Source organism: Saccostrea echinata, unplaced genomic scaffold (assembly GCF_033153115.1).
Source record: "Saccostrea echinata isolate AGI-Se365-2 ecotype Australia unplaced genomic scaffold, CSIRO_AGI_Sech_v1 ptg000046l, whole genome shotgun sequence".
Lineage (NCBI taxonomy): Eukaryota > Metazoa > Mollusca > Bivalvia > Ostreida > Ostreidae > Saccostrea > Saccostrea echinata.
In genome coordinates, this window is record NW_026889795.1 from 2126144 (window position 1) to 2143519 (window position 17376).

The window sequence follows — 17376 nt, forward strand, 5'->3', positions numbered from 1 at the left end:
TTTACCAAATAGATTTATCAATTACAGGATCTGTCTATGCTTCAGATCTATATTTCTATGGTCAGGGGTGCAACATATTTTTTTTTTAAAGATTCAAGTTTTGTGACGGAAACACTTTTATTCATGCTTAGAAGTATTCATTAATTGATATTGATCTTTTTGTATAATTTAATACTAAAATATTGACAGTATTACTATTAATATCCTTCCTTTTTCAATTTTATAAATTCAGATGTGTTTTTATCTTTTTTGTGATTTTTTTAATGAACGTTAAAAATAAACACAGTAAAAAAAATGTCATAAAATTCAAGTAATTTCTCCTCAACTTCACTGAAACAACAGAACAAGTTCTTATGTAATTTTCACTTCATAATTCTACTTTAAAGGCCCCGATGCTATTGGTCAGGAGTGCAACAAATATGTTATAATTATAAATCATCAAATAAGAATAAAAATAAAAAAAAATGATGAGAAGAATTTTTCTGGTGGGTTGCTGTGTTTGTCCTCTAAAGGAAAATATACTATAAAATATATTTTTCTTCTAAATACACATTTAAGCTATTTTTTTTTGGGGGGGGGCATAAATAGGGAATAATTCCAGATAAAATGCGAATTTTAAATACTTTCATCTGTTTTAATACTGAAGTATTGGGCTACAAATATTGCACAATTTCTTTACCACTTGATGGTTTTAATTTCAAATTTTACTGCAGTCAGGAGTTCAACAAAACTGCTTTATAATTACCAATGCTTTTTAATTATCTTTACTAAAAAATAAGTTGAAAAAAAATGTTTGGTACCATATGATGTTCAAAACACTATACCTATCAACAAATTACAGAAATTTTACAGTCAGTTCAGGGAATAGTTTTTTTTTTTTTTATCATTTCACATATATTTTTAAATACAATTTATATATATTACACTTTGCAAATAATCATGTTTTAAGGTCTTCAAAATATGAAAAACCTGCCGTAAACGATGAAAAAAATATCAAAACGACAAATTTATTTACAAATTAAGAATGGGTTATTGTGTGTTAAATAATTCAAATAAAATACATATCAGGTGTCAGGAGTGCAACACAATAGTGTAACATAGGGTCACTTCAAAATCTAGTATTTTTTGTAAGAGAACTCGTATATAAAAATTCTTTTTTGGCTTAGATTTAAAGAATTGACTAGAACGGACAAAAAGTGAATTCTGTGGAATTTTATTGCTTCATATTTTTTTCATATTAAAACTTTTCAAACCAGAATTGAAAAAATAATGTAAAATATCAATCAAAAAGCCAATTTTTTTTGTCACATATACAAGTACAAGAGAAGATATTCAATCAAGGTCTAGATTTAATCATTGATACCACTTTTACCATTTTGAAGCATAAAAACTATAATTTCTTGTGATTATGTATTTTAGAAAAGTCTTTTAAGGTGTAATGATATTTTCTTTTTTCAAAAGAATTTTTTCTAAAACATTCTGAACTTTTTAATCCAATTGTCTATTATATTGCCATTTCAGGATTTTAAACTAGAATGCATGTGCAATATGATCATATAAGTGAAAAATATGTTATAAGTAGTTGAATTTTTCTAAAAAATTTCAGTTTGGTGGTCACTTTTTTTTTTAATTCACCCTTAAGTATTTAAATTCGTTCACAATTTCAATTGGAGTCCCTTTATATAGAAATATTTTCTTTGGAACTCTTCCTCTAGAAAAAAATAGTATTTTAGTCTTGTCTGTATTTACTTACAGCTTCCAATGATCACAATAATCAGCAAAAATATTCAAAGATTTTTGTAAATCCTCTGGATTATCAGATAACAAAACTGTGTCATCAGCATAAAAAGTATAAATAATTTAAACATAATCTGCATTTCAATTTTTAATTTTTCACTTAAGCTCGTAACACCTTCGATATTATTCTGTAGTAAATAGTTTTCTAGATCGTTAATATATAAACTCTGGCTTAATTAGAAAAAAAATAGACAAACTAGTTCATGATCATGTCCCATTGGTCTCGGATATAAATTACTTGCGTTACTTGCGTTATACGCACGCACACCCACCCACACACCCATCCCCACACATACCCCCCCCCCCCCCTCTCTCTCTATATATATATACATCTTATTGAATCACAGTAACTTTTCCTTACATTTTAAACAGTATACATGACACTGAATATTTCAATAGTTTGATGAAATTATGATCACACAGACAAATGTAGAAAAAGTACCTAATCTTAAATCTAATATAGAATAATCTGTCTAGGATTTCTCATTGTCGCTTATATACAGATATTAGACAAGGTAAATGTCAGAGGAGACACAAGGTCAGCGATCCATTACATATTCGTGTGTATAGATACTTCCTGCTAGTTGGACAGTTCTGGAAGATAATACCAACATAAACTGCGTATATTTATTCATACTCATATAGCTATGGAATCCTTACAGAGCCATGTAGTTCACTCTCGCATCATCGCTTCAGCGAGGATTGGGTCGATAGTGCGATGACACGATAATGCGATGATCATGATGAGGCGATGGGGCGATGACGATGAAACGTAGCGATGACGCTATGGTGCGATGTCGATAGAGTGATAGTACATTGTTCGATGACGATAAAGCGATACTCACGATCGCTACATCGTTCTATCGCACCATCATCTAGGCATTATCGTACAATCGCATCATCGTCATCACTCTATTGCTTCATTGTTTTTAACCATCCCGCCATCGTCAACGCACCATCACGTGAAAACCGAAGGATATATGGTTGGCATATTGCCCGATTCTTTAATATATTTTTAAAAGACTTAATCCAGTCTGAAAAAGTGTTCGGATCCCCTTCATATTGTGCTCATCTGCTCGCAAAATCCTCGACAGATTCTGTAGGAAATGCAGGGTGTAGACCAACTGAAAAAATTGCCAACCTAATAGTAAACCGCAATGGTCAGTTATCATTGAACTCCTAAAGAAATAGCATGTATCAATTTTATTACATGTACATGTATTGAATATAAGATTACCTGTGTAAAATCTGCCTGAAACTGTTAAGGGATACAATACAACAGCTTCACTATAAATTGGTCTCAGAAAATCAGCAAGTTCCCTAGATAATCTGAGCATTAACACAAATAATATTGGTTAAAGTAGTGAATATACATGTCAACACGTATAGAATTCTCTATTATAAATTTGTATCATATCTTTTTAACTATCAGTTTAACTTTATCAAATTTTTTGTGATTAAATGAATTCATTAATAGTAATTACGTAGTCATTTTATTTCCAAGTTATGTTTAGAATTATAGTAATATTTATATTCACAAAAATATTCGTGTTACCGTCCCATTTGAAAACCTGAGGCCCATGCAGGATCGAATACAATAATATTGTTCGTGGATCAGGAGCTACTGTGCCTTCCACATCAGGCCTTTAGATGGTACTGTTATATTGATATCTTTGTCAACACCCTAAACGATTCATTTAAGGAATGTTTTTTTTTTTTTAAGTTTTGTGTGAGTTACTGGTGTGTAAATCACACAGACTTATTAATGTACAATGTGAAAAAACAACAATGATTTGAAGCACACTTCAAAGATAAGGGGTATAATAGCTGACCTTTAACACTTTTATTAATGTACAATTGTGAAAAACAGCAAAGTTCAGGTTAGCTAACAGGCCCCTTCCCTTCCCTGGGATCCTTCAAAAATCTGGCAAGGAATTCTCCCTAAGGTCCTTAACCTTTCACTAGTGTTACTTTGTTCTAGTAGTCAAAGATGGTTTCAGAATGAATGCTTGAAATACGTCCCCCACCCTTGGCACCACTGGGTGGTACCACTACAGCCCCATTCTGATAGCGGGAAATGATAGTGCTCTGGGGCCCTTTACCTTGCCAGTAATGATTTGAAGCACACTTCAGAGGCAAGGGGTTAATATCGGACCTTATCCCGTATATCAATAGACAATGTGAAAAAAAAATTCAGGTTAGGGAACTTTCCTCTTCCAGTCATTGGAACCTGACAAAAAGTTGACAAGGGATAGTCCCTAAGGTCCTTAACCTTTTACTGGTGTTAGTTTGTTCTAGTGGTCAATGATGGTTGAAAACTGAATGCTTGAAATCTGTTCCCCAACCTTGGCACCACTTGGTTGTGCCTCTACAGCCCCATTCCGATTGCGGGAAAATAGTCCTAGAAATCCTCACAGTAATTATTTAAAGCACATTTCAAAGATAAGAAGTATAATAGCTGCTTGATATATAAAACCCGCCCTAGGCACCACTTGGTGGTACCACTTCAGCCTAACGGTAATTTTTATGGCCGTATATAATAGCCCTATGGACCCTTTACCTTGTACAAGTAATTGTTCGAAGCACACTTAAAGGATAATAGATTAAAACAGCTTATACATGTATTACCTTCAAACCCTATATCAATTTACAATATTAGTAATAAGCAAATTTCATGTAAGTTTATTGGCCCCGTCATGTTCCTGAGACACGTCAAAGAGCTTAAAAGGGATTCTCCCGAAATTAATTAACCGATTTCCAATGTTGATTTGTTCTTAAGCGGTCAAAGATGGTTAATATTTCTCTTTTTTTGTTCGTTTTGAAACCGCATAATTTACCTTATGCAGGTGAGCTTTACTGCCTCCGAGTGTTTTGACTTATTAGGTAATTAAGTGTTGCATTAATTATTTAATTATTAATTGACGAAAATAAGGTTTTAAACAGCATATATAGCTAGCGCGCGTCATGAAAAATATGCCTACGTGAAAGTCTGTGTAATTTACACACCAATAATTCACACTAAACTTAAAAACATTCCTTATATTTGCATTTTATATGTTTAATTGCAACCAAAAATATACTCAATGTTTGAATTTCTCGCTGCCCTAAATCGTAGTCTCATTGTGACGTCACTTTAATACGGGTTTCTTCGAGTATATTTCTACGCGTGAGTATACACAAGAATGGCTTTCAAACCAATTTCACAGTTGGCTTAGTAGAAAAACACAGCAGAACTTATTAACAACTTACACAGTTCCATTTAACGAAAAGGATTTAGCTCTACAGGTTTGTACTTGTACTTCATGGCAACACCAACAAATAAAAATAATGATCCTCGGTTCAGTTTATTTTTGTACTAGGTGTTATCAAATTTAGGTTAAAATATATCTAAGAAGTAGTGCTGTGAAAGAATTCCAACAATTAATGTATCATTTTATTAAGAAAAATGCATCATTCTTAGTTAAATGCAAATCAGAAAAAAAAAGTGGAAATATTTAATAGATTTTTAAGATTATTTCGAAGAAATGTCTTTTTTGTAATCATGGCTACGCTACGTCAAAATCAAGACTTGATTATATTATGTGGATTATAATATGCATAATATTATATTATGCATATTATATTATTATATTATATGCATGTACATATATAGAATAATTTATATTAAATTAGTCTACTGTGTACCAATTCTTAAATTTAAACCGGACCAAAACTAATAGAAGAGTATAAATTTGTCAGAAGTTCAGAAAAAAATTCTATTTCTAGTAACCAGAGCAACAGTTTTTGTCTGAATTAAAAACCGATAAAAAGATTTCTGATCTGAAGTTAGATAATAATTACTATAGGAGCTGGATCAGGAAACATCTCAACGAGGCCGAGTCTAATTCGAGCGCGCATGACTTTGCGCAGCTTTTAGTTTCATGCATTCGTAGGTGCAACATAACACTTATCCTAAGTATTGTAATTTTGATACAAAATTAACATTATATTACATTATCTGTAACGTTCATGGGTCTTAAAATGTGATTTTAAAGTCAAGATCTAGTAAATGAAAGGTGCCTACAGATTTCTCAAATTTGAGAAATAAATTCCTTTAATGATGCTTTATAATTTTAGCTTGGTCAAAGAAGTTGTTTCGGGGCATAATTTGTAGGTAAATAAGACGAAAAATCATTTTTTTAAACTATCATTTTCAATGAAAAATTAAGAAAACCTGTCATGAATACGGGAGTTTTTTTCCAAATCAGACAAATGAAATGTATCCAGATTGCCTACAGTCTCTCAGAAAACGGTAATTTGCATGTTCTTGCCTCTTCTTTAAAATAATATTAAATTGAATATAGGTATCGGGATTACTTTTCACATGATTTCATATTGGATTCCATGAAAATACTTTATTTTCTACATAATTTTATTAGAGCCGTAAAATACGGGAAAAAGAAAGTTGAAAATGATTATGACGTCATAATGGATCTAGCAACAAAAAGTTAGTCTAAAGTCATTTACTAGATCTTGACCTTAAGACAATAATTAGGAATAAACTCTGAAATGGCTTTCACGACGTCATTGTTTTCCGGTTCTCTTAGCAATGCATGACGCTGAAGAATGACGCATGACTCGCTTGAGTTTTCAAGACGTCCATGGACATCTTATTAAAAACTGTTGTCAGAACATCAAAAGAAACATACCAGCAATCTAAACATTGTTATTTTTTACCAAAATAATTTATCTGTGCCAATATATACAAAATGTGTGCCGCAATATGTCAAATTTATAGGTATTGGGCATTGGAAAAAAATAAACTTTGTAGTAATTCCTAGACCAAACCAGATGGTCAACTTCTTTGAGATGTCACGATCTGGTGAGTTTTTACAATAACTTTCATGTATTTGACTGAAAAGGAAATCCCTAGGGCAGAAATACCAAATATATGGGGATAATTTGTGATAATATGGCGCTTTTCCAACAAATTCCCATAGGGTCCAATAGTAAAATTTGACAACTTTTGAGATTGCCCCCTAAGAAATCGGGATGGTAAACATTTGAATTTTTTTATCTTAAAATAATTAATATGATAGTAAAAATTCATTCAAGAAAATTTATCAAAATATCTAGATAAGTGTAGAAATGATTAGACTCGGCCTCGTTAAGCTTAAGTTAGAATCTTAATGTTGTACTAAAATGTTGTAAAGTCAAACAGAGCAAAATTAAAATAATTTACAACATTGATTTACAAAGGTTTTGTTATCTGCAAATTTACGGATTAATTCAATAATTAATAAACATTAATTAAGTGATTGAAAATTTGACTTAAGTCTAAGTCTGTTTCATGATCCTGAGGCCAGATGAGTTTGCAAACAGACATGCAAACTTACAGACGGACACACAAACAGGCAGACAAAAGACACCATATTAGTGCGTATCTTCTTCTCTGACCAATGTAGCTTACGTTCAGTTGAGCTAGTTTCAGTCCAGCATCTAATAATATAGGACCTAGTATATATGTACTCATTTGAAACGAATTAATAATTTACCTATTCCTTTAATGCTTACCTCAAATATTAAAGAGATGCATGTTCGTTGTATTCATCTGATGATGCAAGGTCCTTGACGAAAACATCACCGTAAAATAGTCAAATTGATGCAGGGAGTTAGTTGATGCATTTTACAAACTTTAGCAAAATGCGCGGTTATCTCAATTCAAACTGATTTAGATGAGATGCGAGTGGTATGGTAGTTTTAAATTTCATTTGAGTTTTTTTTTTTATTAAAAATTAAAATATATCAAAACACTTGGTCCCCAAAGAAGTGCGTTTTATGATGTAAAGACGGTTTCATTTTTTTCCTATTAATTGGTAGTCTTTATGGTTCATTTAAATAACGATAATTAAATTCATTATAATGAAGATGTCGGAACCTCACTAAAAGTATTACATATACCACTCCAAAGACTGTTTTTGTAATTCAAATTCAAAACACAAGGTCCCTCTTGATCCATTCAAAGGTAGTTTAAAACCTGTTTCTACAAAGAATTAATAACAGGAGTAAACAGAACATTGCTTAAGTTTGACTCATTTAAATGACATAAAAATGTGTATTTTTGTACTATAATCATAATGACGTTTAAAATACGAAAACATGTTTGTCGGAAAAGAAAAAAAGAGAAGAAAGTTATAAATCGCAAATTAACGAGAAAATATAATTAATATAACAGAAATTTACACAGATTAAAGATGTTCAAATAAGTGTTCAAGAGAAATAGATTGACTTCTATTTTATTCACATTATTATATTATATTATATTATATTATATTATATTATATTATATTATATTATATTATATTATATTATATTATATTACAGAGGTAGAAAAATAAAATGTATTATATTTTTTCTGCATTCATGTGCCAGACACTATCAACAGTTACTAAACATCCATGAATAATTTACCTGATCCTTTACCAGTCTTGAATCAGTCTCACTGACGTTTCGCCAGAGTAACTGAGAACTTCTCGGATATTATAAATTGACGAGCACCGAAAAAAGCTCCGAACACATTTGTAGGTGTCAAAATGAAATGAAATGAAATGAATACCAAATGAAATGGGAAACGGGTGTGTGTCTCTGATTGTATTTGAAACCTCTGGTATGCAAATTCAGTGCTTTACCGACCGCACGAAAGTGCTAAGTAAAAAAAAAAACCCTTACTATCCCAAGCTAAAAGAAAGCTGTACAACACACAATAGCACAGATTCATTCTCCTTGAGTATGTTCAAAGTATGATTCAACGAAATCAACTTGGATTTGGTGATTGAACGGCCCCGATAATTCTATGCGAAGTCATGCGACGGTCCAAAATACAAATATCTGTACATAATTAAGAAAATGCTGAAAGTTAGAAAACCAGTGAAAACTTGCTGAATTTTTTTTCTATTTGTGTTTTCTCTATCCCAATATGGAAACACAAGAAAAACGAACCTTTATGTAAATGCTATTAAAAAGGAAAAAAAATACATACAAGCAGTAACATTTTTAAAACAATAAATTTGAATTATAAGGTTAAAAAAATCTAAATTGTTGAAAAAAATTGCTTTGGAAGATCGCGTCATTGTCCAAATGTTATGTGCCTTCAAAACGTAAAATGTATGTACAGCTGTAACACTGAAGTATATTTCTACACAAAAAAGGTATAGGGAAACTTTCTAAATGATAATTACAACATGTATATGGTTTATGTCCCTTGAAGAGGATATTAAGATCCTTCTCAAGTGGAAAGTGATGCTGGTGAAATTGAACGGTACAGGACAGAAGGGGTTACATGTAATCATGTATACAGATAATCATGTAATCATGTAGAGTTATCAAGTTACCATGCATAAATTCATATATATGCATTCTCGATCTTCATATTCAGATCATTTAATTTTTAAGAAATCGTTCTCTTTTGCTTATATATGATATGACTTATCACTTTTTTTCGTTACAGAAACATTTGTTAAAGCTATTCTCATTCTCTTCATTCATTTTCAAAAAACTACTTGATATCAAAATATGTTTTTTATATCTACTCTTCATTTTTGATTGTGATTATCTTTTTTTTCCATTTTGCAATATTGTCACAGGTTGTAGTATAACTGTTCAACGAGGCAAAATACATTTGAAACTACTTAACATTACTCATATTTATTGGGGAGATTATCTGTAAACTTAGAAATGGTTTAAAACAAAAACACGTGTGTGTGTGTGTGTGTGTTTTGGGGGTGGGTGGGTGGGGTGGGGGGTGTTAAATAAATACTTATATTTAATGATATCAAAAAGAGCAAGACTGTTTGTACTTTCACATACGTCGTATGAGATCACGTCTCTCGGATTTTTCCATCAAAGAATATTTTGTTAGTGTCTTTATTCAGATTCCTCGTGTTTTTGTTTGATTTAAACCTCTTTCACGACAACGCAATATAGAAATTCATTCTTAGGCCTCAAACACTAGTTAAAGATTCCAGCGAAAACGAAGTTGAATCTTTAAGTAAGAAGTTTATTCATTTCCTCATTCTATTCTTTTTCTTGTTCCAAAAAAAAAAAAAAATAAATAAATAAAGGAGAAAAATATTAATGGAACAAGGGAAAAAGGAGAATGAAAAATAATTAAAATTCTTACTACGCAGATCATCGAGCGACAATCTTTCACCTGAAGGGATGGGAAGGGAAGGGACATACTAGAGATGCAGCTTCATTGTCTCTGGAATCTTTAACCAGTATTTTAGGACCTACGAATGAATTTTAATATTGCGTTGTTGATAAGGAAATTAAAATCAAACCAAAACACGAGGAATCTGAATAAAGACACTAACAAAATATTCTTTGATGGAAAAATTTGGTTATTGAGGTCTCAGCCGACGTATGTGAAAGTAAAAATAATCTCGCTGCGTTTTATGATTATTAAAAATTAGGAATACAGCATTTATTTAATAACAAAAAAAAAAAGGGGGGGGGAGAAAAGAAGAAAAGAGAAGAAAACCAGACACACGTGTTTTTGTTCTTAATCCTTTCTAAGTTTACAGATAATCTCCCCAATAAATCTGAGGAATGTTAAGTAGTTTCAAATGTATTTTGTCTCAAGATTTGTACATAACTGTACAAATTCATATTACAAGTACAAGCGTTTTTTCATTGACAAAGATGTACATGTACAAAATGATACAGGTATTACTGCTAAAGTCAATTAATTCTGCGTACATAATAGAGTTACTCTTGTAATTTGACGGCTCATATCGGCCATCGTACTGTTCAATAAAACAAAACATCAAACTTACAATAATTTCCTTCTGGACTTTTTTCAGTGACAGCAACATTCTCGCACGTCAAGTTCGAAGATGATAGATCAACAAGGCGGACTTTATTTAAGTTGTCAGGAGTGAGACATCTTGGAGGATATCCTTTTATGACCATTCGAGATTTAATGAATCTGATAAAGCCTTTCAACTCACAATCACAGTGAAAAGGATTGCCATATATCAACCTGGAAGACAGGATAAACAAATTGTCATACTTGCGTTTATCACTTCTTTCTAATACTATCGCCGAAAGATTTTGGCAAATTTCTCATTCAGCTTTGAAATACAAGAAATATCATATGAGAAATTGAGCATTTCTATTCTCTCTTAAAGGAACTTCTGGTACGAGGATTGTCCAAAAATTCCGTAGACAAGCGTCGTTTTGTAGTAGCCCAGTGTCATAAATTAATGAAACGTTAAAAATAAATAAAACTACCAACAACTTATAATTTTAGTGTATAAACAGATTTATCCCTTTTGAATGAAAACAATCGATGTCTGATGCAAAGAGGCGGCGCAGTCCCAAAATATGCTATTAAAAATCGGTATATGAAATTTAAAATCTACCAAAAATTAATTCCAAGTCAAAATTTCGTGGGATAAAAATGATAGTTTCTCAAATGACATTAATAACTAACATTATTTCAATTTTTTTGCATATACTTTTGATAATGAGAATTTTATAACGTTTACGCGCACTGGTTTGATACTTGACTATTTAGAAAAAAATGACGAAAAGAGACCAGCCAAAAGAATAGACAAAGAAATCGTCGTCAAAACAATACAGTGCAGCTCCATTCGGAAAATCGTCGAACAAAAAAATTCCTCAGAGATACAGGAAATTTTAATGAAGTATAAATGGATGCATGCATTTTAAACTTTTTTGGGGTATATTTTAATGTTTTCATATCATAACAATTATGATCATATATCATATTTACAATTAATATGACAAAATTTTACTCTGGTAATTCTCGTACACATACATGTACATTTCTTGACTTTTCGCCGTACTTAATACATTTATTAGTGCAAAGTTGTGAATATACAAGGTAAAGTACATGTACATGTATAGCCAAGTCCGTAGGAACTGACGGTCGAGGCAGGAACGCCCATAACATTTCGCCAGTATACACTTTACAGAAGAAAACGAAAGTTAATATACAAAGGTGCCCAATAATATGCCACTATATTATACAAAATAGAAATTAAAGCTAATTTACATTCGTACAGCTGTGTCTCTCCAAAATAACGTCTATGACCTTTTTTCTTTGTCGACAATTTCTGTTGGGTTATTGTTATCCCCCTTAAAATGGCTTAGTTTGGGTCTTATAGCAGTATCAGCATGTTGATATTCTTGAGACTTTGAAAATTATGTCGAATAAATTAGAACAAGTATCAACTAAGCTAAACAAATTAGACCACATTGAAAAGAGACTCAATGAACTGGAACGAAATGCCGTAAATGTCAACACAGAGTTAAAAGAGATGAAGGTCAAGGTTAACGGTGTAGAGGAGTGTGTGACACATATCAGTAAACAATACGATGACCAAACGAGGGAAGTTAAAGAAATGAAAAATCTGTAAGTAACATAAGTAATGAAATGAAAATGAAGTTATCTTGAATGAATTAGAAATAGTGAGGAATAAATTCGAGGATTTGAACGAACGCCATTTAGATCTACAAACTAGATCTATGACAGACAATCTCATATTCAGTGGTATACCGGAGACACAAGACGAAAATACAGAGGAGGTACTGAGAGAGTTCATAAGCTCAGAAATGAATATCACAGAAGCTCCACAGTTCCATAGGGTACACCGAATGGGGAAGAGATTAACTGATAAACACAGTCCAATCGTCGCAAAGGTCGTGATGCATAAAGAAAGAGAAAAAATAAGAAAGGCCGCCCCATCAACCCTAGAGGGAAAAGCATTTGGAGTGAATGAGCAATTTCCCAAGGAAATTAACAAGCGCAGGAAAGTCCTATACCCTCACTACAAAAAAGCAAAAAAACTTGGAAAGAAGGCTGTGATGATTGTGAACAAACTTTTCGTAGAAGGTAAACAAGTCTTTCCACCAGCAGGTAGATTTGTGGCTGATCCAGGTTCCGATAACGTTCTGATGTAGGTAAACCACGGAGAGCAACAACAAATAATAAAAAATGAAAGTAAAAACTTTTCAAGTAACTCTCTCAAACTAAAAGACGCATCTAGAGTAAGATTGATATCCATTAATGTATGTGGGTTAATTCAAAACTCCAATCTCCTGATTTTCTTGATTTTATAAATAAATATGATATAGTGTGCCTTACAGAAACAAGAACAGATAAAGCTGACATAATCGACATTCCTAATTTTAGTGCATTTTGTAAGCATAGAACAAATTTGTCATTTCGGAAATCTGGTGGAATAGTTGTGTATATTAGAAATTCAATTGCTAAAACCTATAATATTATTAATAATGAATGTGACAATGTGAATGCACATGTAAACAAACTAGTGTTGTAGACAATTGTATTGCAAATTTTGAATTTTTAAGATATTTTTCTGATTTTAGAATATTAACATTCTCTACCCTATTATCTGATGTTCATAATCCTATGGAGGTTTTACTAGCCTTTGAAAAAGAACATGCTTCTAAATTAAATAACCCACAAAAACAAATACAAGAGATTAATTGCTAAAAATTGGATTCCTGAGAAGCAAGAAACATTTCATAACTTTATAAAAGACAAAATAAATGCTATCACACTATTAGAACATGAAATCAGGAACACTATAGCAGGAAATGTTACATCAGATTTTATAGATAACGTTGTCGAAAGAATAAGTGACATATTGGTATCAAGTGCTAAAGAGACCTTTGGCAAGAAAACATTTTATACACATTCATGTAAGAAAACAAATTTTAAATAGAAGAAACCTTGGTTCACAAAAGATTGTAAAAATGCTCGACAAAACTTTAGGAAAGCAAAAAGGTTGTATAAAAAATTTGGAGGGGAAATTTTTAAAGCTGACTTGTATGAAAAAGAAAAAATATATAAGAATAAATTAAAAAATACTAACATTAAACATAGAGTAGAAATGAAAAAGAAACTCACTAATTTAAGAACAAAAAACCCCAAAGAATACTTGAAAATCCTGAACACAAACTGCAATAAGCAAAGATGTAATGCTGATTTGAATGACCTTTTTACATATTATAAAGAATGTTGTAACGAAAATTTTAATGAACAAGAGTCAGAGCCCACAGTATTAACACAAGAAGAGCTTGATATTTTAGCTGCTGTTCAGCTCAATCATGAAATTAACCAACAAATAACACATGATGAAGTGCGCAACAGTATTAATATGTTGAAAAATAACAAGGCTTGTGGTGATGATAGAATCTTTAAGGGTTTGGTTTTGTGTGCAGCCAAGTGAGACTCACTAAAAATAAAAACCTTAATATCTCAAAAATTAAGCCTTGCTAACACTTGAAAACTGGTCCATGTCATCTTCATAATGAAAACAATCTCTGGGTATATGCAGCTTAATTGACACTTGCAGCAGTTTGCAGCTATGAAGTGCACAATACACCTGCAGGACTGCGCAGCCACAGGTTTTAGTAGTGCACCAAAAAATCCAAAAAAATATGAAATAGTTAAACCAATTAAGTGGCTACAACTATTTGTGAAGAACCTTTGATTTAAATGTAAACTCACTACAATAGGTACATTTCTTTAAATGCATACTTGTTTGTTAAACAAGAAAATGTTAGCCATGAAAGTAGTCCCAACCACATGGCAATGTGTTAAAAATAGAATTAAAGAGACTCACTGTTGATCTAAAAATAGCACTTTATATGAAAGCCCAGATGTATCTGTAATATTCTTATATTTCATTCAGTATTTTATATCTTGATTCCCACGGAATGAGCTTAACCCTCACTCTTTATTTGTTTATACAACGACCTCCAAGCTTAACTGATTCTGACAGTTCCATTGAGATTTGATATTTTGGTTTACTCGTTAAAATTACTCAGCAGACATGTGGCTTATATACAATGTATTTAGTTATGTAGTTGTAGATTAAAAGTTAGAACTGGACAGACGTGTTTCTTTATTCCTGTGCTCAGAGCACGCATTATATTATAACACACTGTTACCTATAGTATTAGGGACAGGACATTACAGTATCTAAAATATTACTCTATGGTGTGTACAAAACACAGTGAAATTAATGTTAGAAAAATAATTTTCTCCTTAAAAAATATGCCAAATAAGATGTTAAAAATCTGCAGGGATAATGAAAGTGGGTGATTTAAATAAGAGGCCTGGCCCACAACATTCACTTGAGTTACCTTGGTGTTCTTCAGATTTCTAAGACATTCTTATCCCCCTTAATTCTCATAAAAACAAATTTGAGCCAATATTGTGGCCCCACCTTGGGTCATAAGGCCATGTCTAATCCAAAACTGATTCCACAACATGAGGATATTTCATTATCAATATGGCTAACATGGCTTATATGTTTTCTAAAGTTTTTCTTTTCACATGCATACATGCATTTACCAATTTATATATAAAATCTGATCTCAGATTTATTTGAAGAAAAAAAAAAATGAAAAAAAAAAATACAAATAGAGAATATTTTAATATTATTATAATAATAAGTCTGGCAAATGATTTTGACCAACTTGAATCTTCACTACTTGAGGATGCTTGCATACATTATGAGTAAATCATTACCTTGTTGTTCATTAAAGGATGATTTTTTCCTATCTATTCCCATGTCAAACTTTGATACCCCTATTTCAGGGTTTAATTTTTATGGATGACAGATGGACAGACACCAGAGACTCTTTGATCAAAAAAGTTCAATAGAGCCTCTGCTCAGATGAGCTAAAATGTAAAATGTCTTTGATTATTGTAAAAAAGTCACCAAGAAGAACAAAAGAAAAGGATGATAAATGAACTTTTTTATTCTTAATCACTTCCAGGATATTATATTTCTTTTAATATGTTAACCAGTATATGTTTGACTATTTTTTGTGAAACTTTCTTTAAAGATATAAGGTATAATTTTAATTAAGCTTCAATTCTAACAATATAACTCTAATATAACTCTCTAAGATATTTGAGACCTGTGGTCTTAGCATGGGTTTCACAAGAGTGACTTTAAAACATTTTTTGCATTTAATGCACTAAACAATATGAATAAATTAGATAAAACACTATTATAATATCCTGTATCAAGATCCCAAAATGTTCTTCATTGTAAACTCGTGGAAAGTTCAAATTAATATGTATTTTTGTTTGGTCATCATATTAACTTTTTTTTAAAATGATGTTTGGAAAGTTCATAGCATTTGTTCATACAACCATGAAATCAAAAATATTAACTTTCTTTAGTCATATCATATGAAACTAAATCACAGTCTTCACATGTTGCTGATATTTTCTCCAACACTGCTTTCCAAAAGATTAACTGTTGAGACAAACCAACATGGACCAAACCCTCTGTCATTTGAATGATCTCCTTGACTTTGAAATCTGTAAAATATTAAATATAAATAATTTATTACATACCACTAAAAAAAACAATACTGTTGATCACTCTCAAAGAGGGAACTTGAATTGAAAGTTAAATCTTTACATCATGACTAAGTAAAAAGTATGCAAAGATAGACATGTAAATTTCAGGGTCAAAGGCTACACATCCCTCAGCAATGATGGTCACATTGTAAATGTTGGTTAACACTGATTGTTGGACTGAATATATCTTATTTTAATTTACAATTAGTGTAGATCAGAGTAGTTTAATCCATATAGAGATAAATGAGTCTAATCTGTATACAAAGAGGTCAAACATAAATAAGATCAATTAAGGTAAACCCAAGTGATGGTCATGTCATCTTGCCTTGGGAAGTAGATGAGACAAGCATATAGGATCATAATTAAATAAAGCAAACAAGTACAAAATCTGAAGGTTAAATGACAAGGTTGGGATTTGATGGCAGAATTTTAAAAACCTGATATGATGACATGTGTGTTAGTAAGCTACAAGAAGATGATCAAAAACAGTTCCTTACAAAAGAGATTGAAGTTTTCAATTATTTAAAAATAACCTCTGATGTGACTTCCTTTTTTCAGTCACTGTTTACCTAACATTTGTTTTTTTATCGTTAAAGTCAACTGCAATATAAACAATTACTTTTATTGGGTTATAACGTGACATCACACATATTAGGTTTGATTATTCATGATAACGATACTTAATTCACTCAAGCAGCCTCGGGTAGGAGAGAACTGTAGGCGGACTCCAACCATGGCTTGAGCCAATGTGATGGACACATACACAACATTCACTTAGACAAAATCTTTCTTTTCATCCAACCGCATATATATTTCTCATCATAAAAATTGTACATTCTTTCATTCATTACCCATAGAATAACATCTGAATCCAATCATACAAAATGAAAATGACTAGTCAGCTCATTGTGATTATAACACCTACCTTATACCCTTATACACATGTCTATTAAATTAACAGAATCATTTCATTGGGATATAAAACTTACCTTACAGGGGAGGTTTTTGGGAGGGCTCCAACACAGGTATCACATGATTATGAAATGCAGAAATTGACAGTCCAGAGAAAATATCTATCAACAGTGTTCTTTTTTGTGAAACAAGGCATTCTGTAAACATGGTAAACATAGTTATAATAAATTTTAGGAGAAAAGTTCAAAAACAAT